The 27,200-nt window shown below is 46.4% G+C and overlaps 1 long non-coding RNA gene across 1 annotated transcript in view; it reads right to left on the bottom strand.

Annotated features, from left to right (window-relative positions):
- Positions 1–22,449, bottom strand: part of LOC133952300 (uncharacterized) — a 78,084-nt gene extending 55,635 nt beyond the window's left edge. The window contains exon 1 of the long non-coding RNA XR_009920530.1: positions 22,174–22,449. This is a non-coding gene — a long non-coding RNA (uncharacterized LOC133952300). The remainder of the gene's footprint in view (positions 1–22,173) is intronic.
- Positions 22,450–27,200: the final 4,751 nt, after the last annotated feature.

The raw sequence follows: 27,200 nt of genomic DNA, 5'->3' as shown, positions 1-27,200 counted from the left end.
ATCACAACAAACACAGAGGGGGGTGAAAACATAACCTCCTGGGCGGGGCTGGGGTTGATACTCACACTGAGTCATATAACAGGATATGGGGCAGTGGATAATTAGGGACGGGGTGTGTGAGTGGGTGAAGTGTTTGTTAGCACACACTCACATCAGATCTAACTGTTTCTGGGTCAGTGGAGTGTCGACTCGTCGGTGAGTGACGAGTGTGTCGCTCAGGAATCAGCTGCAGAGACGTTTCCTCAGCGTCACCACACGGAGGCAACATGTGTGTGACTGTGTTTAAAGCCACACAGTAAGTATCTGCTGTGTGTTGTTGAATGTGTGTGTTTGCATCTTGGTCAGAGATCCATCCCCTTGATTCGAACTGCTCAATCCACGGAGGAAACTGAACCACGGACAGGCCGAGGAGCTCCAGAGAGAATGAGTTCAGCTGGGGTTCAAACCCTGGTCCGGGCACCGATGGACCAGGGGGTGACAACAAAAGACGAACCTGGATTGATCTGTCCAAAAATCCAAGAGTCTCCCTACCCTGTCTAGTGCCCCTGAGCAAGGCACCTTACTCCCCCAACATCTGCTCCCGAGCGCCATACATGGTCGCTCACTGCTCTGTGTGTCCTGCACCAGATGAGTCAAAAGCAGAGGTTAAATTTCCCTACCTGCATGAGTGTGTCTGTGCATGTGTTTGAGACTAATAAATGGATCTTAATCTTAATAACACGTTAGGACGAGTGTAGGAGAAAGAAAAGAAGCCAGAGAACTGAGAAACAGACGAAGAGAGGAAACAAAAACAGGTGGAGAAACACCAAGATAGATGGTAATATCCCAGCATGCACCTCTTCCACTTCCTGGTCTTTACTCTTCAGATTTGTAGCATCAAAGGTGGTTTTATGACGGAGACAATAATAAAATTAAATCATATTGGTCATATGAGCTGGTTGTAGGATCCACTCTGTTTCCAACCTGTCCACTGGTCTGGGGCCTGCATGGTCGGGTGTTTACTGGTAGAAGCTGCTGGACAGAATATCATGGAACTGGTGGAATGATGTCAAACGGGTCAGAGAAAGATCCTGTTGAGTTTTGATGTAGATCCATATTGAGACGGAGGATTGTTCTACATGTTCAATTCAGATTATTCAAATCAAATCAATGCTAATCTGGACATGTTGACTGACACCTGTCTTCTGAGACTAACATCTCTATCTCTCCTAAGTGAAGGTCACTTTACCTTCCACCTGTTTACTATCTGTTCTGCTCTATCCATCCATCAGTGTGTCCATATCTCCAACCCAGCACTGACACATCCATCCATCTCTCTGAGTCTCTGATCGACAGACCACATCCTACAGCCGTTAGCATCCTCTCTCCAAGCATTGATCCACCCCCCCCCCCCTCCCACCGGGGGACAACCAGAAGGTGAGCACAGTTTTCTAGCTGCGTAAAAAGGGTTGAAACAAAAACTATAGGATAGAATTCAGTCAGATATCTTATTGGAGAGCAACTCTGGACATTCACCTTCTGTTCCAGCAGCCTTTACCCCCCCCCCCAGTCGACTGCAGGGATTTACTCCCATTCAGCCGCGGAAAGCTCAGTGTTCCAGTTCATCCCACAGGTGATGGATGAGCTGGAGGTCAGAGCTCAGACTCCACTTCTCACTTCTGAGACGAGGTGAGAAGAACCACCAGAACAAAAGAGCAGTGTGTCCGTGAACTCCTGCACCCTCACCTACCTCACCTACCTCCATCATCTCCTTCTCCATCATCTCCTTCTCCGTCATGCAGTTGTTTTAATATGAAAGTTGATTTGAGGTAATTCATGGTGAATTTCTGGAATCCCTGAGTGGACGAACAAAGTGAGCTGCACTTCCTCTAAACAAGGAGGACGTGTCTCCACTTCCACCAATCACGAGTCAGTCTCAGCTGCCAATCAGGATGATTTACCAACGTTTAATATCAACAAATATCTAATTTAAAACAAACTTATGAGACAAAACAAAAATCTGTGTGATTAGAACTTCCTGACACGACAGGAACCATCTTTGATAAACATTTATCTGACGTCTTCATGAGTCCTGACCCGTCCACTGGACCTTCAGAACCACTGTCATGTCCTTCATCTGGATTTAGAGTCTGTACATGGAGACTCTAGAAGGACACAAAGCTAACAACTGATCTCAAATCTGTAAGTAACCCTAACCCTAACAAGAGGTGAACACAACGTCCTTAGAGAAATTCATCAACATGGTTCAATGACCTTTTTGTTTCTAACACTGCTGCTTCACTGAATTCTGGCTGTACCACCACTGGACCAGCGTGCTCACTGTGAAAGGTCAAACTAATACAAACAGGTAGAACACTGAGCTGATCACTGCTCCTCCTCCTCAGCGGCTGCAGGAGGAGCTGATGTTTAACTGAACACTGGCAGCCACATGTTCCAGAGGACGACCGGACCGCAGCCAGATGTTAGCTCACAGACTCCCGAGACACAGCGGGGGGGGGGAGCTCTTATCTGCTAAAGAGCGACTGAACATGAGACGGCTTTATTAGCCCCCCCCCCCCCCCCGTGCCTCCGAGTACACACACTGACAGATCGGAGTATGGACTGAGGCTAATGTGGAAACACATTAGGTGTAGTTCAGCCCTGATGGCTGTTTAAATAGAGATGAGCATGACTGATAACCGAGGGAGGAGAGAGAGAGAGAGAGAGAGAGAGAGAGAGAGAGAGAGAGAGAGAGAGATCTGCTGACTCAGCTCAGCCTCTGCACACAACGAGGAAGACGAGAGTTTGATGAGGTCTTTAAAGACGTGATGAGGCGGCGATGACCTGGAACCGCCGAGCGACACATCAATTACACAAAACACTTCAACACTATTATCAATTTAAGATCAAGATATGTTTCCTTCATGCTCTGAGATGCAAAGAGAGGATGCAGGTTTCTGACAGAGGTCAGAGGTCAGCGGCAAACTGGAGGATAGTCGACAGGTAAAGAAAGGAGGTTTCCTGAACTGCTTAAAAAGGATTCTTAAAGATATTCAGAGCTGGTTGATCCAGCATGTCATCCTTATTGACGTGGGAAATGGAAAGAGAAAACATCTGAGGGCTCAACGCTGATGATGTTTGAACTGCGAGCGGCTCTGTGGTGACCTCTGAGTGACCCCTCAGTGACCTCTGAGTGACCCCTCAGTGACCCCTGAGTGACCTCTGAGTGACCCCTGATCGATCCATGGAGACATTCTGATGAATCCTAGTCTCTGTTTGTTTCTCTAAAGCTGAGTGATGAGTAAAACATTATGACTCTTCACTTCTCCAGATGGGCGACTCCACCTCTCATAAAGAAATGTTGAGCTGCTCCAGCCTTTTCTAATTCCTCCACGTCTCTGAGTAAATCAATGAAGCACTTTGCCCCCCCGGCTTCATGGAATAATTACTCTGTAATGAGGGGGCTCTGGGGAGGGGGGGCATTACCAGATAAATCAAACGACGCTCAGGATCTTTCAAATGTGTCCCGGGGGTTTCCACTGCGCTTAAGAGACCATCACACTGCAAGAAGAGACACCAGTGCTTTCTATAAATCAGGTTTAATAATGTGATGAATCAAGTTTGAGCCGGGGCAGTGAGGCCTCGTCAGAAAACTGCTCTGTCCTCAATTCATTTAGGTTGATAACGTTTTTCTTCTTTCAGGAAATGGTACAAAAATGTATATCAATACGAGATACCATTTCTTTCTGGCTGAGATCATGTTTACAGAGATCATGTCTCTATGAAGTGAGCAGCAGATAGAAACGTGTGAGCTGTGGTTTCAGGCAGCGTGGGGGGGGGGGGGGGGGGGGGGGATTTCAGGCTCCTGTGGAGCAAACAATGAGAAACACAAACACTTCTGCTCAGAAGAATTCAGCGGACGCCTCGAGCAGAGCATGGGACCATTTACTGGAGATAAAAAAACAAACCATGCAACACTTTCAGAACGACTGTAATATCACGATTAACTCCACGAAAGGTCAAAGTCAGTCGCCGGCTGATGACAGAGCTCCTGAGTGAATGACCCAGATCCTCGTGGTGAAGTGAACTCAGCAAACTGCTTCTTCCAGACTCGATCCAGCACCAGAGACCGGCTGCGTGCGTCCGAGCCCCGAGAGACAAAACCAAACCCAGCAGGTTCGGGATCAACACTCAATCTAGAACTCTTCACACCAGATGCAAGGTGCAGCAGCTTCTCTCTTCACTGCTGATAGGAACCAGGAGGCCTTTGGGGGGTTGTGAGGAAGAGGCTGAAGGAGCTCAGGCATCAGCACCTGGTCCAAATCCCCTCAGACAAACACGTCACCTGCAGTGAATCACAAGGTTGGTGAGCGGCAATCAAACGCACACAGACACACACCATCCTCACTTCCTCTCTCCACACCACAGTTCTATTAATGGCCTCGGGAGGTCTGAGCCGACCTGGTGCCACATCTCATGTTCCCAGACGTGCACACACGACGTGGAGGACAAGAGAGAGAGAGAGAGAGAGAGGGTCTGGAAGCGTGTGAGGCAGTTGTCGCCTCTCATCTCCTGTTGTGGGAGGAAGCTGCTCGGCCTCGTGCACCGAGTGGAGGAGACGCTCGTATTACTGCGTCCACTTCCTCTCACTTCACCGACATCTTCACAGTCCGAGGGAGAGACGCATCGGGACGGAGCGAGGGAGGCAGAGGAGGAGGTGAAGAGGAGATGAAGAGTGTCAGTGTGGGGGTGTGCTGAGCATCAGAACATCAGGATTTAAACATAAACATGTGATAGCCCTCTGTTCATGTAGGTGTGTTGTTTTCCTCCTGTGAGAGTTGTTCATGTCGGTGTCAGCCCGGGGGTTCGATTCCCTCTCATCGCCGGGACACGACTCCACCGTGAGACGTGTCTGTAGAGCGGCAGCGTTTGGTTCAATGAGCTTCATCGTTCCAGTGGTTCATCACGGAAACGCTCTGATAGTCTCTGCTGCTGTGACCTCAGCGGTGAACGTGATGCTGGTCAGTGGCTTCATCTGCTCATCGGTTCCTCTACTGTGGCTGAGGGGTAGAGCGCTCGTCCTCCAACCTGAAGGACGGTAGTTCGATCCCCAGTCTTTACCATCTGCATGCAGAAGTGTCCTTGGGCAAGATGCAGAACAACAAAGTGCTGCTTATAGATGCACCGTCTGAATGTGTGTGTGAAAGGGTCAATGTAGAACTGTACTGTAAAGAGCTTTGAGTGGTCAAGACTAGAACAGCTCTATAGAAATACAAAACCATTACTGTTCTACTGTGGCTATGTCTACAACCAGGAGCTTTAGTCAGGCTCTTAAATCAATAATAATAAAATATGATATAATAATAACAAGGTGGTAGAGTCGGACAACTAATGTCCTCTTCTCATCAGAGCAGAATCTATACAACAAGGGGAAAATAATATTATGCATTAAGAAATAACTGCACTGCTCTTCTACTCCTTCTATACCGATGAGAGCAAGAACAGAATAGAATAGAATAGAATAGAAAAGAATAGAAAAGAATAGAATAGAAAATAGAAGAATAGAACTCTGAAGTGGAAAATGGTCTTTGTCTCAATCATAAACAAGGAAAATGGCACAGTCATGGAAACAAGCGAGAGCAACATAAATAACAAATTAAATGAAACTAATTTTCTTTTCTACAAAAATCTATAAAATAAGATAAAGTGCTGAATAATGGTTCATAATTTCACATTAAACTACTATTGGATTGCAAATGATATGAATCATCAGATCATTTCCTGAATTTATCAGTTATTCTTCTGCTTTCAGAGACGTCAGAGAAAGAGTTGAAGTCTCTGATGTTTCTTTGAATATCTCACAAACCTAAAAAAAGATATAAAGCAGAAAAACTGGAGCTTCTGTTGTAAATGTTTTGACGTTTTACTAAATCAATGATGAAGAATCAATTAATAAAATTGTTTGACTTTGTGTAAAAATATTCCCGGACTCCTTTCAAGGATTAACCCATAAAGACATTTGGCAGAAATTAAATTTACCATCATTTCAATTCCGAGCTTCTGATTAACAATCCGTGAAAGAACTAACAATAATTCCTCATATAACCAATAATTAATAACGGGAGAAGAGCATGTTCCTGAAAAGGCAGTTCCTCGTTTCCCACTGAAGGAAATCCAGATCCACGTATTGACCGGTTTGAATAGAAAATGAATCACACCCTGCTGGACTCGTTAATCTAATGAGATTAACGCAGCGTTTCTAATCCACCAACAACCAGGACTTCTTCAGCTGCGTGAAACCTCCCAGAGCTCCAGCCTCCAGACGCAGCTCGTCTTCACACCACGGGATGAGGAAGATGTTACTCAGATACAACATTAGCATTTTGATGGCCCGGCTCCGGTGCACGAATGTCACAGTGATTTCTGACATCGTCTTCTCCTGCTCTCATTACGCTGCTGGGCTGCAGGGACACGATCACTGGGAGGAAACAGAATCTACTGAAGAACACTTTGTATTCCTGCACTAAGACTGAGGTGGAGTCGCTCAGCTGCTGTCGGAGGTCGAACACAGCCCAGTGGAGCGTGTACGTCAAGCTCAAGGGTTCAAATCCCTCCACCGCCGGAGAATCAGAGGGAAACTGAGGCGGAACGGAAGCAGAGCTGCGTTTCAACTCGTTTCAGTATGTCTCCTCATCAGAGGAATCTATGATAAACAGCTGATAACACATCCACCAAGCAGTCCGGCTCCAGCAGCTCTACACAGATCAGAACACAGCATTAAAGGAAACTTTTACTTGTGGAATCATTTTTATATTTTCAATAATACTTCTTATATTCTGTAACTCACACATATAAAAGAGAGAAAAGCATTTTGTCCTGTAACGTTTTAGTTCCTGTGAAATTCAAATAGATGAAACTTCACAGACGCTTTGTCGTGATTCAGAAATTCAACATTCTGACTTAGATTTTTTCTTTGAAACTCTTTAACATGTTCAATTTGACTTCTCTGGTGTTGATGATCGTATCTGTGTGAGAATAAATCAAAAGCCGTTTGACTGACCGGCCTCTTCTGGATAAACACCGAGCAGTGGATTCAGGAGTGTTGTGATTTAGCAGGACGATTTGAGCCCGGAGTATTTTGATGGACTTGGAAAAGGTCACGTCTCTGAGTCGAGTGGTTTCCTGGAGAGAATCGTGTTTTCATGATTCTCTGAACGAGCTCAGAAAGACGAGCCACACGTTTGTTTACAGATTCTTTCACCTTAATTCTCGACAGTTTCACTCGATCGAAGAATCAAACTCGACTTCTCACATATTTGAGACTAATAAGAATCAGTTCTGTGGTGTTGCAGTTTCCCTCAGTCGTCTAACTAGAAGTTTCTTCTCCTGATTAAGCTGCTGTAGATGAGGGATCTTCTCAGGGAGTGATTAGTGAGAGGTGAGCGCTCAAGCAGCTTCAGGCCCCAGAGGACTTGTAAACACAAAGTGAAACAGCTCAGCCCTTAATGTGGATAACCTCTTGTTTGAATCCATCCCAGGAGACGATCCGCCCGAACGCCTGGCAGGACACCCACAGGTCCTCGAGGACACTTCATCACACGTCCAGAGGACAGAGCTCATTTTCTCTTCTGCTAACTCGGAGGTTAAAGTCAGGTTAACAGCCATCGGGTGGAGTCTCAGTCTGTCCCCGAAACAAAGTCTAATCAGCTGCTTTCAATGTGAACTCCAGACCCCCCCCCCGGTAAACTGTGGATGACATTTCTAATTCACGGCCGGCGTGAAACTTAGAGAATATAAATATATCAGGATGACAGAGATGAGACGCAGATGAAGAAGACAACTTGGAAGGAAGACGAGAGATTTTGGCGATCTGCTGCTGCCGCCTTGTTCCCGACACTCTGAGCTAACTGACACCGACCTTTGACCTCGGTTCCTCCTGCTCCGACAACACGACACCGATTCAAGAGCTGAGATTAAACATGTGTGGACAACCAGGGAGGTGATTATCACTGTAATCTGTCACATTACAAGTTGCACCACAAAGACACAGGTGGGACATTGTTTTGTGTCTCAGCCGGTCCGAAGCCCGACTGAGGAGAGTGTGTTGTGTCAGTCAGCCCCCCCCCCCCTTCACGATGAGTTGTGTTGTGGTTCTAATGGGCTCGGCCGGCTCTGCCCTCGTTCCACACTCTGAGAATTATGTCTCGACAGCACCGACGGAATCTATCGGTCCAAACAACCAAGGTTGTTTCTGCCCACGCTGTCTGAGACCTCATCAGGATCAACAAACACACAAACACACACATCATAGACTTACACAAACACTCAGCGTCATCACTACACACTATTATGAACACAAATGGACACGGCTCTGAGTAATGTCCGGCAAAAACTTGCTTTACGTCAAAACTTCCACAAGAGGAACCTATAGGTGTGTGTCTGTGTGTGTGTGTGTGTGTGTGTGTGTGTGTGTGTGTGTGTGTGTGTGTGTGTGTGTGTGTGTGTGTGTGTGTGTGTGTGTGTCAGCTGATGACATCTAAAGCAATGATGGGATCTTTAACCTCTCCTATAATGGCAATCATGATGGCAGTGAGGCAGCGATGAGAGGAGGATGGCAAAGCAATGATACTGATGACAGGCGCTGGAGAGAGGTCAGGTGAAGAGTGGGAGGAGACGGAGAGATGAGGAGATATGGGGCCAGGAGGAGGCGACGGGGGGGTCAGGGCGAGACAAGGAGGAGGGGGAGGAGAGGGGAGGAGAGGGTAAAGGGGTAAGAGTGAGGCGGAGGTCACGTCAGGGGAGCGTGAAGGATGGAGGGAGGAATGACGTCCGGGACCAATGAGTGAAGAGGTGGAGGAGAGCCAGGGAGAAGAGGAAGAGGCGAAGAGTCAAATGCACGGAGGGACGCAGGTGAAGGACTGACAGATGGATGGAGGAAGGTTAGAAGGCCGGGGGGGTGGGGGGGTGGGGGCGGTGGCAGAGACGGAGGTGGTGAGGCAGAGGTGGAGGACAACATGAAGAGGGGACAGAGATGAAGGGAAGAGGATAGAAGGGGGTCACGAGAAAGAGGAGAGATAAAGGGACGGATCGAGCAAAATGGATGAAAGACATGATCGAGAGTCCCTTCTTTAAAATCTCTCCAGGAGAAAAGAAGATTGGCTGAAGATATTAAACTGAAAGGAAGAGAAGGAAGAAGGAGAAGAGGGGAGAAGTAGAGACGAATGGGAGGACAGATGAAGGAATAGAGGTTGAGGACAGGGCACAGGGATAAAAGAGCCAGTGAGTCATTAAAGGTGGATCAGAAACTAAGCTGGGAAGGCGATTGGTCTGGTCTGGACCGGCCCGGCCCGGCCTGGCCCGGCCCGGCCCGGCCCGGCCCGGCCCGGCCCAGTGACCCCCGACCCTCGTTAACCCTGTGGCTCCCAGGGCCTTTCAGGGACAACCGGCTGGACGAGCAGACGCTGGAGGATTAGCTGCTGTTGTTCAGTCTCACTTTAAATATAACGGAGGCGTCCTGCCGGCTCACTGGGACATGCACCGTCCAACCCGTGGGTCTGAATCCGGTGGGACACGGCGTCACAGGGGTTGTGGTGACCCCCCCCCCATGAGGATATCAATCACAAACTGCTCAGTGAGGCAGGAGGCAGGGGAGCACGTGGACCCAGTGCTCTGTGGTGCCATTACACTAATCCCCACTTTAACCCAATTTCAGAGCTTAAAGCTGAAGAGAATGAACCAGAACGTCCATTTTAATTGTCCCATGCACTAAAAAAAGACTTTTATATTTATTTAATTACTTCGCAGTCATTTTGGAGTTTTAGTGTTTTTTTTTGTCTGATGCTACTTTCTCCCAAAACACTGCAGGGGCGGTCGAGGGCTCAGCTCCACCGTGCCGATAATGATATTGATAGAAATGTCTCATGTTTGATTTGCGGCCACTTCTGAAATGACAGCAGCTGAGAATGTGAAGTTGGTTTGACGCACGTATGCTTGGTTCAAATTATGTTTTCATATTCAAGAGATTTGAATCTTGTTTTTCTTCTATAACTGTCCCAAACCTCAAAAAACTTCAAATCACAAATGTATAGAAGACATCAAATAAATAATAAAATACTCAATTATCAAGTTATATTGATTTAATAAATAATTGACACGTTTTGTCAGACTAATCGATTTTTGTGATGTCTGATAAAACAGTGTTATTAACCTCACTAAGGTCATGTGATCTGATCGAGGGGAGGTTTTAATGGAGGTTTGATGTTCACCACTGGCTGCAGCTGTAACACGGCAGATCTCCACAGTAATAACGGACCAATAATAAATAATAAAAAGATAAAAATTACATTTCAAGGTACTGTCCCACTTTCCCTCTGAAGTGTGGATCAGACAGTTTGATCATAATCCTCCTCTTCAGCCTGTCGAGTCCCACATGAAGCAGAAACACCAGTAAACACTCGTCTGAGGTCGTTTGCCGGGCTCGTAATGAGGGAAATCACCTGCAGGAGCTTTTTGTCACAGACACTTTGGCAGGAAACCAACCCTTTTATTTACAGAGACATCGAATTAAGATTTGATGAAAACAAACCTCATTTATTGATCCCTGAGGGAAGTGTGAGTAATTATATCAGAGACAAGAGGCCGTGGGATTGGTTGAAGAGCAGCTGGATACGATATGAGTTATAGACGCATCGACAGAAATATAACCACTTTGACAACATGAGGTATATTTAGTCCCTGAAGGAAACTGAGGGGAAATAAAGCCACTGAAGCTGAATTGTCCTTTTTGGGCCAAATTTCTTTCCATCCTTCAAAGACCGAGGAGGAGGAGGGGCTGTGGAGGAGGAGCTGAGGAGGAGGAGGAGGAGCTGAGGAGGAGGAGGAGGAGCTGAGGCAGAAAGCAAATCCACGATCAATACTCTTCTAATCCACAGCTCATGTTTCTAATGGACGGGGTTGAAACAGCTCGCTCGTCCAGAAGCCGGAGTTGAGAGGATGATGAACAAACGCACATCGATACAAGGGATGAAGATCTCCTTGCTTCTGTTTCCAGGAGAGGTCAAAGGTCAAGAGCTGAACTCATATAGACAGAAGAAGACGATTCGTTTAGAAATGTGACAAAAGCCTGAAGGAGCCCAGAAACCAACGACTCCCCGAGATCCAGTCCACGACTTTGTGTACATGTTTCATCGAATAGTGACATCACCGAACTGAACGCTGGATATTACCCATGATCCTCTGCTTCCTGAAGCTGAAGAGGTGCAGCTGGAACAAATTCACCAAACTCTGTTCAGAAGTCTTCACGTTTTAATAGTTTCCTGCTGAATATTGGAGATAAACTCTGGTTGTTAATAACTTCAGAGTGTTTTTAACTGATCTCAGTTCAGCTCCACTCTTCAGCTGCAGCTGGTCGTGACCGTCTGTGACTCTCAGTCAGTTCTCACTCACCAGAGTCACAGACAACAGACGCTCAGGGAGAGAAGGAGGAAACTTTCCTTTTTCCCACTCACACGTCAGACTCACTTTCATCCAGCTGCTGTTAAAAGGTAGAACAGCTGCTTAGTGTTGATTGTTTGAATAGTTGATTGAGAAGCTGTCGAGAGGAAGGACTGATGCTGACTGATTTCTGTGTTTCATTAAACTTCACTCAAATATCTCCACTTTACTGACGTCTCAGATTAGACTTTGATGTTGTGAAAACTACAGTTACTGCTCTGAAACGGTTTTAGGTTGAAACCGCAAATATCCCATTATAAAAATAGAGTCAGATTAAATAGACGTTCCACTCAGTGAGCAGCTGGTGAACGGGCCTGGTGAGTGACAGGAGAAGGAAAGTCTCTTCAGCTCCTCCTGGTTCAAATGTGAACGTTCAGTTCACAACAGATATTTTATTTCTACTGAATACAGAGGTCTGATCATCAGGAAGCCTCTTAGCTGGGGACACATGGCGTGACTGAGCCGACAGAGTTCAGTTCTGTGTCAAGTAAAGTGTGCATTTACACACACACACACACACACACACACACACACACACACACACACACACACACACACACACACACACACACACACACACACACACACACACACACACACACACACACACACACACACACACACACACACACACACACACACACACACAGGCTCTGACTGACGAGTTAAACTATGAAAGTGGATTGTAGAATATTCCGTAATGCGTATGTGAAGGTGAATCCTGAATGATTAAAGACGGCCTCATGATGACAGCCATTACCCTGGTCTCCCTGGTCCTCAGCGGGGACGTCCACACACAGCAGACAGAGACGTGGACATCCAGCTGACATGAGACGTGTCATTTGGTCAACTGTGTGAGACTGAATGAGCCTAAAAGACCAGTTAAATACTTCAGACTCTCTCCTTTGAAACAGCGTAATGACACATAATATAGGAGGGTTTTCATATAGCGTTAAATGGACGCTTTCATCTGGAACACCTAGGCAGTTCCATGAGTGCAGACATTTTATGACGGCCCCCGGGGGGAATGGAGCGGTGGTGTAATCAGCTGCCGACCGAGCTGCAGCTCACAGAACAAAGGCTTCAATTTCTCCCGTACACTAAATATTCATTAGAGTCCAATGTCGCCGAATGTCGGCTTTTCAAGGAATAAGAAAAAAGCCGTGGAACAACCTTTATGTCAACGCGTCGGTTACATCAGAAGAGATAACTCAAAGTTCGTCTCAGGTTCCTTTGAGAAATTTATCAGGTTACGACGATAATGAAACAAAAAAAATCCTTTATCAACATATTCAGGCTTTAAACTGATTGAATGTCTGAATTTGTTTGATCTATTTAAATTGTCTTTTGAAATGTTAAAGATGACTGATTTTAAAAAGCATCACCAAAAAGAGAAGCTGACAATGAGAAGAAAAAGTGAATTCAATATCTTCATAACAAACCACTTGATGGAAAATGAAATAGATTTAATAATAAATATGATCATTCGTGAACTCAGGTCACAAATGTTCAGGAGCAAAGTGAGTTGAGCGTGATCTAGTTCCCTGACACAGATCAACGACTCTGTGAATAATGTGGACGGTTCAGTCAGTCACCAGGGAGCGGAGTCAACAATACCATCTGCCATCAGGACGCCACACGGTCAAATGAGCTGCCATCACAGAGAAGAGTAGGAGAGGGCCTCCAGCCTCTGAGGAGAATAATAATAATAATAAAACTCAAACTGTCATTTCATTTCCTACCAAATGTTTGTTGGCTCACATTCATTCATTCTCAACCAACTCGTGAGCGCCCCCTACATGAATATTGCAAAATCCTCTGGTGCAAGTCTGCGCTGAATAAATGATGAAACAACATTTACCAGCCCCGTCTTTTCAATCCAGGTTCAAACGCTGCGTATGTACACATTAGAATATTCATAGAAACACATCAGCATTTAGAGGTGAGAGTGCACACACACACACACACACACACACACACACACACACACACACACACACACACACACACACACACACACACACACACACACACACACACACACACACACACACACACACACACACACACACACACACACACACACACACACACACACACACTGCAGGTAAAGATGTTGATCTGCAGATTCACAGGAAACAGAATCTAAATATCTTTGAAGCCTCTACTACAAAACATGTTTCTCTATCTTTTTTTTTTGTCTCCTACATCCCTCTCTCTTTCATTTCCACCTCCTCCCTCTCCCTTTCCTCACCTGTCTTCTGTCTCTTTCTCAGCCCCCCCCCCCCGTCTTTCCTCCTTCTCCTCCACGGCTCTTCTGTCCATCCATCAGCACTGTCAGTGTGCTCTCGTCTCACCGTTACCATTTAATGACCCGGCCGTACATGGAGACACTCACCCATGAAACTCAGTACATCAAACATGACATGCAGTTTGTAGCTTGTGTGTGTGTGTGTGTGTGTGTGTGTGTGTGTGTGTGTGTGTGTGTGTGTGTGTGTGTGTGTGTGCGCACCATGACCTGTTCCTGTAGACTGAGTGGAAAACTCTGTCAATTAAACAATGATGTTTACTCGGAACCAGTCCTCCACTCTGTACACACACGCACACACATGCTCACACACAAATGCACACACACAGACATGCGCACACACAAATGCGCACACACACACATCCACAATGATTATAACCACCAAAATTAATTGACAGCAACAAACAGATAACAAGTGTCGCACACACATTCAGATGACCGTGTGAAGCACACAAATACAGACACAAAAAAACAAGACTGGGAACACACACACACACACACACAAACACAAACACAAACACACACACATCTCCACAGATATGGTGCTATTTTTATCTTGCTGCTGACAGCACCCTGTCCCACTGTTCACACTAAGCTGAGCCACATAATTGGCTGCCATCTATCCTCTCTCTGTCTTTCACCATCTCTCTCTCTCTCTCTCTCTCTCTCTCTCCTTCTGTCTTTAAATCTGCCTCTCTCTCCATCCCTCCCTCTTCCTTTGATATCCCTCCATCCTACACTCGGTGGTAACCCCGGCAAGTTGTGCGTCTCTGGTGCGACAGCGGAGCTCCCATTTTCTGTCTCCGCGGGGGGGCTGAACCGCAGCAGAGCTGAATCACAGGCTGCGTTTACACTGAGGCTGAGGAGAGAGGGATGAGCGGGGGGGGGGTGTAGATAAAGAGATTCAAGGGGAAGAGTGGATGTAGGAGGACGTGTGGAGAATGGGGAGAGAAAGGAGAGTTTGGGAGCATGACAGAGACAAAGAGGAGAAGACAGACAGAAACAGAGAGGGAGATGTCTGAGGCAATTTATAGGTTCCTATCAGCCCTGCTCTTCAACACCTGCTGGAGAGGAGGAGGACAGGAGGAGGAGAGAGGAGGAAGAGAGATACAGGAAGAGGAGAGGAGGAGGAGAGGAGGAGGAGAGAAACAGGGAGAGGAGAGGAGGAGGAGAGAAACAGGAAGAGGAGAGGAGGAGGAGAGGAGGAGGAAAGAAACAGGGAGAGGAGAGGAGGAGAGAAACAGGGAGGAGAGGAGGAGGAGGGGAAGAGAAGGAGGAGAGGAGGAGGAGAGATACAGGAAGAGGAGAGGAGGAGGAGGGGAAGAGAAGGAGGAGAGGAGGAAGGGAGATACAGGACGAGGAGAGGAGGAAGAGAGAGACAGGAAGAGGAAAGGAGGAGGAGGGGAAGAGAAGGAGGAGAGGAGGAGGAGAGAAACAGGAAGAGGAGAGGAGAGGAGGAAGGGAAGAGGAAGAGGAGAGGAGGAGGAGGGGAAGAGAAGGAGGAGAGGAGGAGGAAGGGAAGAGGAAGAGGAGAGGAAGAAGAGAGATACAGGAAGAGGAGAGGAGGAAGAGAGGAAGAGGAGAGGAAAAGGAGAGGATGAGGAGAGGGAGAGGAGGAGGAGGAGGAGAAGGAGAGAAAGAGGAGAGGAAAAGGAGAGGAAGGAGGAGAGAAACAGTAGAGGAGGAGAGGAAGAGAGGAGAGGAGAGAAACAGGAAGAAGAGAGGAGGAAGAGAGGAAGAGGAGAGGAAAAGGAGAGGATGAGGAGAGGGAGAGGAGGAGGAGGAGAGAAAGAGGAGAGGAAAAGGAGAGGAAGGAGGAGAGAAACAGTAGAGGAGGAGAGGAAGAGAGGAGAGGAGAGGAGAGAAACAGGAAGAAGAGAGGAGGAAGAGAGGAAGAGGAGAGGAAAAGGAGAGGATGAGGAGAGGGAGAGGAGGAGGAGGAGGAGGAGAGAAAGAGGAGAGGAAAAGGAGAGGAAGGAGGAGAGAAACAGTAGAGGAGGAGAGGAAGAGAGGAGAGGAGAGGAGAGAAACAGGAAGAAGAGAGGAGGAGGATAGGAAGAGGAGGAGGACAGGAGAGGAGGAGAGGAACATGAGAAGGAGAAGAGAAGGAAGATGAAGAACCAAACCTGCTTATTAAATCCAAATCCATTGGAAGTCACTGACCAACACTTTGACCTCTGAACATTATTATGCAACGTATTGTTTATAGTGTGTGTATAAATAAAGTTTTAACCCTGGTGACCTCTCCGGATGAACCCCTCCTCTCAGCCCCCCCCCGCCCCCCCGGAGGATAAGCGACACAGATAATTCTCGAGCTGCAGACGTACGATTATTCTTTCATGGATTAAGCTTTAGTTTAATCTAATGATTTATTTCTATTTATATATTTATATTCGATATATCAAGGAATCCTTTTCCTGAATGACCAATACAAATGAACCATAACTTCCAACAAGCATCTTCAAAAAAAAATACCTCACATTAACAAACGTACAAAAGAAAACTGAGCAGCAAGTTGTTTAAAAAATATGTGTGTGTGGGAGAGAGACAGAGAGAGAGAACTAGAGAGAGAGAGGGAGAGAGAGAGCTCTGCAGCCCTTTCGTAGATCTGCCTGTAAAATCCCAATTCTTTTAATCTCGAAGGGGACTGACACACACACACACACACACACACACACACACACACACACACACACACACACACACACACACACACACACACACACACACACACACACACACACACACACACACACACACACACACACACACACACACACACACACACACACACACACACACACACACACACACACACACACACACACACTTTGGCCTTTGGGAGGCTCCACATGATTCAGGCCAGCAGCAGTAAAGCCTGGACACCACATGACAGACCGAGCTGCATCAGGAGCTGACACACACTGTCAGTCCACGATCACAGACACACTGTCGGTCCACGATCACAGACACACTGTCGGTCCACGATCACAGACACACTGTCGGTCCACGATCACAGACACTGGTGAGAACGAGTCAGTTGTTGCTACTGACGCTGCAGAGAAATGATCCCGCTGTCAATTCTGAGCACGTTTTCATATTCATTCACTCTGGCTCGTTACATGGGAACACGATCTGGTGTTTCTTACTGGTTTAATAGGATTTGTCATACTGGCCATTTTCCCCTACATCACACACACACACACAAATACACACACACACAGTTATTGTGTTTTGTTCTCCTAAATCATACCACACCATCCATCAGCGAGCCGTCAGATATGACCTTCAACTTGACAGAGGAACCGAGAGCGATAGAGGGAGATGGACAGAGGAATAAAAGAAGGGCAGAAACGATAAGGGAGATAAATAAGGAGGGATGGAGGGAGAGAGAGAGGCTGATGGACAGAGCTACAGAAACAGAGAGACAGAGCGAGATGAGATGAGCATCAGATCACTATCCTGCTGAGATGATCAGGCTGACGTCCAAATCGAATTTACACCGGAGAAGTGTCCTCACACTCCTGGTTCTCAGGGGGGGGGGGGGGTCTCATTAATCTCCTCACTGTCACATGACACGTGAAGAAGACTCACTCCAGAGGCAGAAGACAAACACACTCATAGTTTGCACGTATTGCTTCTGAGCTTTTAAATTCTATTAATCCAGAGATGAGTGAATCTCCTCTTGGCTGAGCGGGGATCTGACTCGTGGTCTCACAGCGGAGGAGACGAGACACGTTCACTGAAGCTCTGTGCTCGTGTTGGGTTCTCTTTGCTTTACACTGTCTGTCAAATATGTATATTTATAATGTGAAGGATTCCCATTGGCTCTCCTCTGGATATTCAGTACAAGCCTCTTTCATGCAGCTGACACTGTTTTCCATTATCAAGTCTCCGGCAATGACGTCAGCAAAACACACACAACTAATTATGTTGTGTTACTGACTCATTTTTAAAACTGTGTATCTGCTAAACACCAGCTGCTGAGTCGAGTGTCCGTGCGACAAAAAACACACACATCAGCATCAAACACTAAACTGCTCGACTTCTCGGTGCAGTTGACTTTTAAGAGTTCGACCGCCCGAACGAATCAAGAATCCAAACTCGTCATCATTTAACACAACTGTTAGTTTCCACATCAGTCTGACAAAGCACAGGAAGTGCTGTTCCTTATTTGGGCAGGAATGTGGGTCACACTTTGCTGATGTATTTATCACAACAAAAAGAAGGAACAGAAATAAACTGAGGAGGAGGAGAGGTGAGGAAATCACATCATCAGAGGCTTTTATGTGTGAGTCTTTAAAACAGACAAACTAACAGCAGCTAACGAGATAAGAGGAGAAATCAAAACTCAAATCCAGCTTTAGAATAACAGAACACGACAGAACATCTAAATACCGGGCTGCACATCTTTATGGTCGGCTCAACTGCTTCTCTCTGCAAATTCAAAAACTGCTTTGAGAACACAGAGGCTGAGACACGCCTGCATTACAGCTTGAAACTCTAGGTGGCGCTATGAGCCGTGTCCAGCATGTGAAGGTGGATTTTTCGTTTAAATGCAGTAATAAACATGATTTTAAAACCAATCTGATCAAAGTACAGTCATACAATTTAATTTACAGCTTCAAAAAACATCATAGCGTTCAGCCTCTCCTCGATAATAAACAATCCACCTGCTGTGAAACCACAATCCACCCAAACCAACCAAGGCAGATCCCAAAAGAAAGAAGAGAACCAAGTGAAAGCAGGCGGGGGGGAGGACGGACAGATGGATGAGGAAACAGATGGGTGAATAGATGAGGGATTGGGGGTATAGCTCTAGGCTGAGAGATTAAGCCACAGATTAATTGTTTAACCAGACGGGATGCAGAGTTTCCGCTGGGATGTAAATTACACATTGTGATCTGGATCTTTGTGACGGCCTCTTACCTGCTCATCTGTCACTGGTGCTGCAGAACAACCCTTAATGGATAACAAGCACTGCTTCACCAAGTAGCTCTAAAGGTTAATCTGCAAAAAACCAACAAGCCGAGTTACATCTGAAGTTGTTAGGGAAGGAAATGAAACATTGCCGCAAAGATCAGAACACAAACTCATTCCAAAGGGCAGCTGTGACAGAGCACAGCTCAAAAAACGAAAATTAAAAAGGGCATCAGCCAGTTTTGTTTCTTCGCTGCCAGCAGGTTTGATAACAGAGAGGTCTAATCATAGACACGCTGGATGGAGGCCAGAGTGCCAGTTGAATTACAAGACAGTGCCGCTGCCGGTGCTACTGTGCACGAGGCCTGTTCGGCTCTCAAGGGCTAAATTACACAGGATCCCCAGAAATCATACATGACTGGAATCTATAACCAGGACCTTCAGGATTTAGATCATGGAGCTTGTGGAGAAACAAGATGCGGTTATGTTTGATGCTCTGATCATCGAGGACCAAGTGTGACATCAAGCTACGCCTCTCCCTGTTACATGTGACTCGATGCAGTCTAAACACAGGTGGGGGTCACGATGGGGGGGTCACCTCGGCCAGAGAGGGTATCAGATGAGACTCTGGATTCTGTCGTGTTCACAAGCTACGGTTTGAGTTAGTAGTTTGATGAGACGGACTCGTCATTGGTCCAGGATGTGCAGCAGCTGGACCTCGAGACTGCGTCCGCACTCCATGATCACAGCTGACTCTGAATGCATCTTTATACACAATCTAAAGGTCGGCACTATCAAGGCTGAGCAGCCAGAGAGCCCAGTGGCTCAGTGTCTTCCACCAGCTCGATGCACATCAGTGGAGCTTCACCACTGAGACCAGTCTCCATCCCACTGGTCCTGAGGAGGAAACGCTCACTAGGTCCCGGGTGGAACTATGTGGGAGCTGTCCGTGGTGCTGACCCCGGGTGTGGCTCTCCGTGGTCCTGAAACCTCTGCAGGGCTCAATGGGTGTAATGGCTGAGTTCTGAATATTTCTAAAAACATCAACTGCATCAACTGTCCTGAGAGCAAACCAGCCCTCAGTGCTGAGGTCAGGGTATTTTACCTTCTGCCTGAGAATCCGAAAGCCTCAGGGCTCTTCAGGCCCACGAATCCCAGTTGAAATCCGTAAAGAACCAGCAGCCTGTTCAGATCCCTGTGGAGATATTCTAGGACAGGTCTGTCACGCCTGTCTGTGGAACAGAGGCTCTCTCTCAGTCTGGTGTTGTCACAGTTTCCTAAACAGTCCCTGCTTTCTAATGGGATTCTGTTACCGAACTACATCCGTCCTCAACTGTGTCTCTGTGAGCAGAATGAACCACCTAATGAATAATGTCTCACAACAAGCTGAATAATTCTGATGAATGTATCTCACGCTCAGGGTAAGATTAAACGTCTGAGAGCAGGAGCTGTGTTCACAGAGACAGAGGCTGATATACAGTGCAGAGCGATAGATACAGTATCTGGACAGCAACACAATTTATTGTTCTTCAGGACAATAAATCTGAAATGAAAATAAAGTTTACAACAATGAAGTGTCAGCTTTTAACTGAGAGGCTTTACATCAATATAGAAAGAACATGGGGGGGGGCACTTTAAGCTTGTCCTGCACAAATTGTAGAGGTTGTAAAATAACTAGATTGTTGTATTGATAATTTTCCTATGTGCAATACTCTTACACTTACATTGTATTTGTTTAACTCATTCACTCCCTGTGTGTGTGTTTCACTAATAAAGAACCATTTCCTCTTATGACTCCTTTAAGCAGCTATGTGTTTGTGAACGTCAGTTATTGAACTTCACCACGATGCTCAGAGATTACACATGAATATAAAAACAATGACTCGGCTGCTCAATGAGAAATCTCTTCAGGATGCGGTTGATCCTTGCTGGTGATCAAGAGCAGCCTTCGTAACAGCAAGTAGAAAGACCAGGCTGCGGCTGGTTAAATAAAACAGATAGAAGACAGGAGCTACAACCGACGTAGGAGAAGTCAAACTCGATCAAAATGATGGAAGGAGGAAAGTGTGCAGACAGACAGAAGCAGCTCCTGACCCAGGGCCAGCTGCTCATCTGTCAGACATGCTGCTCGTGTTGTGGCTCGGGGATGTAGAACCGGGTCACCAGCGTTTATCGATGATCTGACGGAAACAACCGGATGAATGTTGTTTAAAGGTTTACAGGTGAATGTTGTGCTCAGATCGAGTAACATATAAACTCATGGGAGGAGATTTCATCGTTCATCAGGACCGAGATCAGCTGATCTGGATCTGAAGACCGCACAACAAGCCGGAGCTGCAGGAAGACACAGAATCTGCTGATGTCTTTGAATCAAAGACCAAATGAAGTCGTTCTGCAGAGATAATAAATATAATGATCATATTGTTTGACTTCGTGTGTATCTGAAGCTCAGAGTCTGAAGACCAATCCAAGGTTCAACTATCTCCTCACACTTAATGTCTCATCAACCCGTTACTGACTTGGACTTCTTCTTCAGATTATTACACAACTCGACTGCTCGTATACACAACATGCCAACTCACATATAGCACTACAGGCCACGCCTCCATCTTTACAACTGCTGCTCCCTCAGAACTTTAAGCCTTGGTGCGTCTCTGTGGTCGTGGGAGTCTGTATCCTCACTGGCATTGCACTCTCAACTCCTCTGCCCTTGTCTTTTCCTGTATCCCTTGTTTAGAGCTCCCCGGCCCTTCGCTCGCCGCCGCCGCCGCCGCCTCCTCCTCCTCCTCCTCCTCCTCCCACCTTCTGTCCCTCATCCTCCCCTCCACTCCCAGCCATCTTTTTCCTCACCTCACCCTTCTCCTTCCACTGTGATCCCGAGTCCCCATTCTCCTCCTCCCACCTTTTGTGTTCTCATCTCCAAACCTCCTGCATAATAGATGAGGCTGAAACGCCAGTCAACTGGAGAGGCGTGATGAGGCAGCTTCACAGTGGAGAGGGGGGGCAAAGAGAGAGAGAGAGAGAGAGAGAGAAAGAGAGTCCCCACTCTCTCCCCAAAAAAAGGCTCCGTTACTGCGCCCTCATGCACACACACACGCACACGGGCGCGCGCGAACGGATGCACCCGAACATCTGTGCACGCTCGCAGCAGCCTAACGTGCACGTGCTCACACACACGCACACACTAGAGGCACGCTAACACGCCGCACACATTCCTATACAGGCACATGCGTGTGAGCTGCAGAAGAGAAAACACCGTCAACTGCGCATTTTGGAGAATCTCAATAAAGAGTGACACACACACACGCGCACACGCACACACACTCTGAGGTTAAACAGATTACAGATGATTCATTTCTCAGATGATGATGACACTAACATCTAAACTCTAGTTGGTCGTGTCCTCCTCCTGCAGCTCGGGAGGAAACACGGATCCTCCGCCATCTCACACACCCTGAGTACCAGCAGCTTACCTTCATCCATCTCCCGGTGCTCCGGTCCTCCGGTCTCCGGTGTCCGGTCCACGAGCCCTCCTTCCTCCGGCTCCGTCCACTCACAGATGAGTTAAATCACAAAAACAGAAAATACAAAAGGAGGCGATCGGGCTCGGCAGCTCGTCCCAACTCCTGCTCGGCTCCTCGCACGGAGAGAGGGGAGTTTTCTGGGGTGGGTGCGTGCGCGAGAGACCGGTTATAGACACCGATTCACCGGAGCAGCAGTGCGCTCCACCGGGGGAGAGAGCCGGGGGATCCGGGGAGGGGGGGGGGGGGGGGGGGGGTGGATGGAGGAAAACTCCCAAAGCGCAGTTGATCTTACTCCGATTCTCAAAGTGGCTGCGACGCAGAAGCACCTGGAGCCAAACGCGTAGAGGGACCGAGCGAGGGACACCCAGAGGGACAGGGCAGGGGGGGAAGCGGGTCTGATTCCGGGTAGGTGCCTCTCGAGTCCCGGTACGATCCGTGCACGGGGCCTGGTCCACGGGTCCTGCTGCGGGAGGAGGCTGCCTGCTGCCCGCTGCTGCTCGCTCCTCTCCGCCCCGACGACAGGGCAGGAAACCCCGCTGTGGGGAGAGCAGGTCCGGGCGCTGTCAAGTGCAATTCACGGATAATCCACCGAGCAGCTCCGCGAACAACTGCACTTCACTGCCGCCAAACACCGGAACATGTCGGCGGAGCTCCGGGCTGCTGGAGGTTTGTTCCCCGGCTGATGGAGGTTTGCTCACCGGCTGATGGAGGTTTGCTCACCGGCTCCTGCAGGTGCGGACACACCGAGTCTCCTCTTTCCAGTGGAGGGGGGGGGGGGGGGGGGGAGCAGCCCACCGGTGGCGACTGATCCTCACCGAGGCTCAACGCGTCACATTAACCGTCAAACCGCGCTCTTCCTCCGGGTCGCTCCTCCTCTGCTGCCCGGCTCTGACCCGCTGCCTCCGGGTTGATTCTCACCGTGAAAGTTTGGATTCCAGCCGCAGATTCCTGCGCGTGCTTCCGGTCGACTGGAGGCGCGCGAGAGGGACCCTCCGAAGAGACACGCCCATACTGATCATCCATCTATAGATGTAGACATATATATATATATATATAGATTTATTTATAGATCATGCGTCCATCCATCTATACATCATCAATTTATAGATAATCCATCTATAGATGTAGAGATATATATATCTATAGATCATCCATCTATGCATCTATATATTGATAGATTTATGATCTATAGATCAACCGTCCATCCATCTATAGATCATCAATTTATAGATCATCCATCTGTAAATCATCCAATTGTAGATCATCCAACTACCTATCTAGATATCTATAGGTCATCCATCTGTAGATCATCCATCCATCTATAGATCATCCATTAATAGATCTATAGATCATCCATCTATTTATCTATAGATCTATAGATCTATATATCATTCATCTATATATCATCGATCTTACATCTATAGATCATCCATTAATAGATCTATAGATCATCCATCTAGAAATTATCCATCTATTTATCTATAGATCTATATATCATCCATCTATATATCATCGATCATACATCTATAGATCATCCATTAATAGATCTATAGATCATCCATCTAGATTATCCATCTATTTATCTGTATATCTATAGATCTATCTATCTTCCATCTATATATCATCGATCATACATCTATAGATCATCCATTAATAGATCTATAGATCATCCATCTAGATTATCCATCTATTTATCTGTATATCTATAGATCTATCTATCTTCCATCTATATATCATCCATCCAAACATCTATAGATCATCCATTAATAGATCTATAGATCATCCATCTATATATATATATATATATATATATATCGCTCATCCATTCATATATCTCTAGGTCCATCCATGGATAGGCCCATTGATCTATCCACCTACAGATCCATCTCTCCATCCATCCATCGACTCTTGTATCTTTCTATCCATCAGTTCATCTATCAGTTCATCTGTCCATCCCTGATGAAAGAGTTGTGAAAACATAGAGTGAAAAGAACATAGTGCTTTGTTTCAGTCTCACTCGATTGATTTCTAACATTCAAATGAAGGTTATAATCTTTGAGTTCATCTTTACGTTCAGTATATTTTTAAACCCTCTTTGAACATCAGGAGTAAATTCCATTTGGTTTCTTGTCTGGAACGTTAGTTAATTTTTTCAATAACTGGTCAAATTATGATTTTTCAGTGAGAGAGGGAAGGTGAGTTTTTAAATCTGTGTCAGAGCTTCTGCTGTGATGGTGTGACTCTGGAACGGGGGGGGGGGGGCTGGTGGAGGTGTACAGAGGCTGTACTGTAGCAGGAGAGGGTTGAGGTGGCATGGGGGAAGGGGGGGGGGGGGGCTGCTGTTACCAGTGCGGCCGTGAATTAGAATTAGCAGCGTCGGGGGAGCGGTTTACGTGGCCTGACTGTTGAATATCGAATCGCTGTGTAAGTGCAAACGTGCTTCACATCTCTGAGTGACACGCTGTCGACCTGGGGGGGGGGGGGGGGGGCACACGGGGACGCAAGACAAATGAAGAGTCACGCTGATGTGACTTGGTAGCAAACTGAAGGAGGGAAATGTGGAGAGCCTGCACTATGACACACACACAACTTACTGTACACACACGTAGAGACAACGTACTGTACACACAGACACACACACTATAATCCATGACCTACATGCACACATGTCACAATGAATGCATATGTAACCCAGATCTCCTGGGCCTGAGTTCGTAAACACAAAAAATGAATATGATCTCAGAAGAATATTTGAAAAGAAACTTATCTTTTGTTTTAATTCCTCTAATTAAAATTAAAGACCACCACAACTGTATTTTAAAAGTCAAAACCTTCACAGGTGTTTATTTACAATATAAAATAAACGAAATTATTGTGAGCTCCTCTCTCAGGAAGTAAAATATTTACAAAATAAAATAAATGCACAACAGTTATATGAAATATAACCTTTCTCAGATGCACAAAATAAAATACAGAGTCTCTTTAAATTGTTTAACCCGTGAAATCACTTAAAAAGGGTTAAATAAAATCTTTACCTTTCACAGGTCTCTGAATCAAATCAAAACAATAATCAACTTTAAATTAACTCACAAACATCACATGCGGACCAGAAATGATAAAACTCAAAACTCAGTTGCAGGCCTGTAGTGATGCTCGGGTTCGGTGAGGCCTGAAAACTATTATGGCCACTTCACTCAGTCAAGAGCATAAAATAAAAACACGTGCATTGTCACATCAGTTCAATACTCACAGGTCCAAACGAGGAGCAATAAGGCAATGGCAGTCACAGACAGGGGGGATGACAGTCACAGACAGGGGGGATGACAGTCACAGACAGGGGGGATGACAGTCACAGACAGGGGGGATGGCCGTCACAATCCAAACACAGGCAGCACACAGCAACGAAAGTCCGGGGAAGAATAAACAGCAGGGTCCATCCACCAGCAACCATCTCAGGTTCTCTCTCCCTCTCTTCACAGACGTCCGTCTCCTTTAATTACATGAACTCTGTTGAGCCATAATATCATCACGCTAAATCGTACTGACTTAACGTTAGCCCGTTTTAGCATTGAAACTACAACAGTGCTAAAGCTATGCTATCCAAACATGTGATGCTATGCTAGCGGGTGGCTAACTACATTACAGTTCTGTCTTTTTCACTACAACATTAAGTTACAGCTTCACAATTTAAGGCATACACATTATATTTACCTTTGGCAGGTTACATAGAAGAGTAATATAACAGGACCACAAGTAGTCGACCTCGATGACGCCTCTTAAATGTTTCCCACAGCACTACACGTTTTCCTCAGGACTCCGGACAATCTCTCTCTCTTTAACTCACCTGCTCAAAGCATGCTGAACCGCATCCTACACTTAATGTCCCTTCCCATACCAGACTTGGATTGGCTGTGAATTTGCTACTACCCAATGAGAAATACAGAAACTGAATGACTGACACACAACAGAGAAAAAGTTAGATTTCACAGTAAAAGCACTCAAATCAAGTTTCTCATCTTCTCAATCACAGAGACTTTTAACGACACATCTATTTATTGCTTTACTTTTTAACTGTAAATAGCTAAACTTATTAACTGTACATATTATATTTATTAAATTTTATCCTGTTTTTAACCTTATTTTAACTACTATTTTTAATAATATGAACTTATCTACTTATCATGAACTTTCTCTTTTAATACAACATTTGTTATGCTATTTGATGCGCTGTATCCTAATGATTTTATACAGGGCTACACATAGATCAGACATCATAGATTGATGCAGTAGATTGAAACTAAGAGGAAAAGCTAGTGGACGTCAACGCCCACCCCTCCTCTCACACATGCACACACACACACACACACACACACACACACACACACACACAAATCCTGGACCCCATATGGGCAGATTGCGGTCGCTGGTGAGTCGGTATTGAACAGTATTAAACCTTTTCAAACAAAGTGCAATTAAGGCTCAGGAGAAAAGAGATTTTCATCTCATAAAAACCCGGCAGCAGCTGATTTCACTGATAAAATGAACAACTGAACGGGGAAGTGTCCTGCTGGCGTGTGGTGCTGGGAATGAAAGCCTCTCTAATCTTTAGGGATAATGGCACAGAGTTGAAAACCATTGCTTGGGGGCATAATGGGGTGAAGGTAATTCAGAAAGTAAAGGATTGTGACCAGATCTGCATCAGGGACAGGGAACCAGCGACCATCAGATTCATCAGAACTGAACAATGTGATGTTCCTGCCAACATGGGTCTCTGATTCAGGATGGTAACAAAGAGCTGAGTCAGGATCTGCATCGTTCAGAAGCTGCTTTAGCTGAACGTTTGTTTCACAGCCAGCGACTGGACTCGTTTCAGAAGCTTCTTCTTCCTCTGAGGCTCAGACCGAGTCCTCATGGACGCAGCCCCGGACCTGAGACCCAGTTCGGTGACGTCCCTCAGTGTCGATGGTCCAGGAGGT

Source organism: Platichthys flesus, chromosome 4, assembly GCF_949316205.1.
Source record: "Platichthys flesus chromosome 4, fPlaFle2.1, whole genome shotgun sequence".
In the NCBI taxonomy this organism is placed as follows: Eukaryota; Metazoa; Chordata; class Actinopteri; order Pleuronectiformes; family Pleuronectidae; genus Platichthys; species Platichthys flesus.
This window is presented reverse-complemented; position numbering and strand designations above follow the sequence as displayed.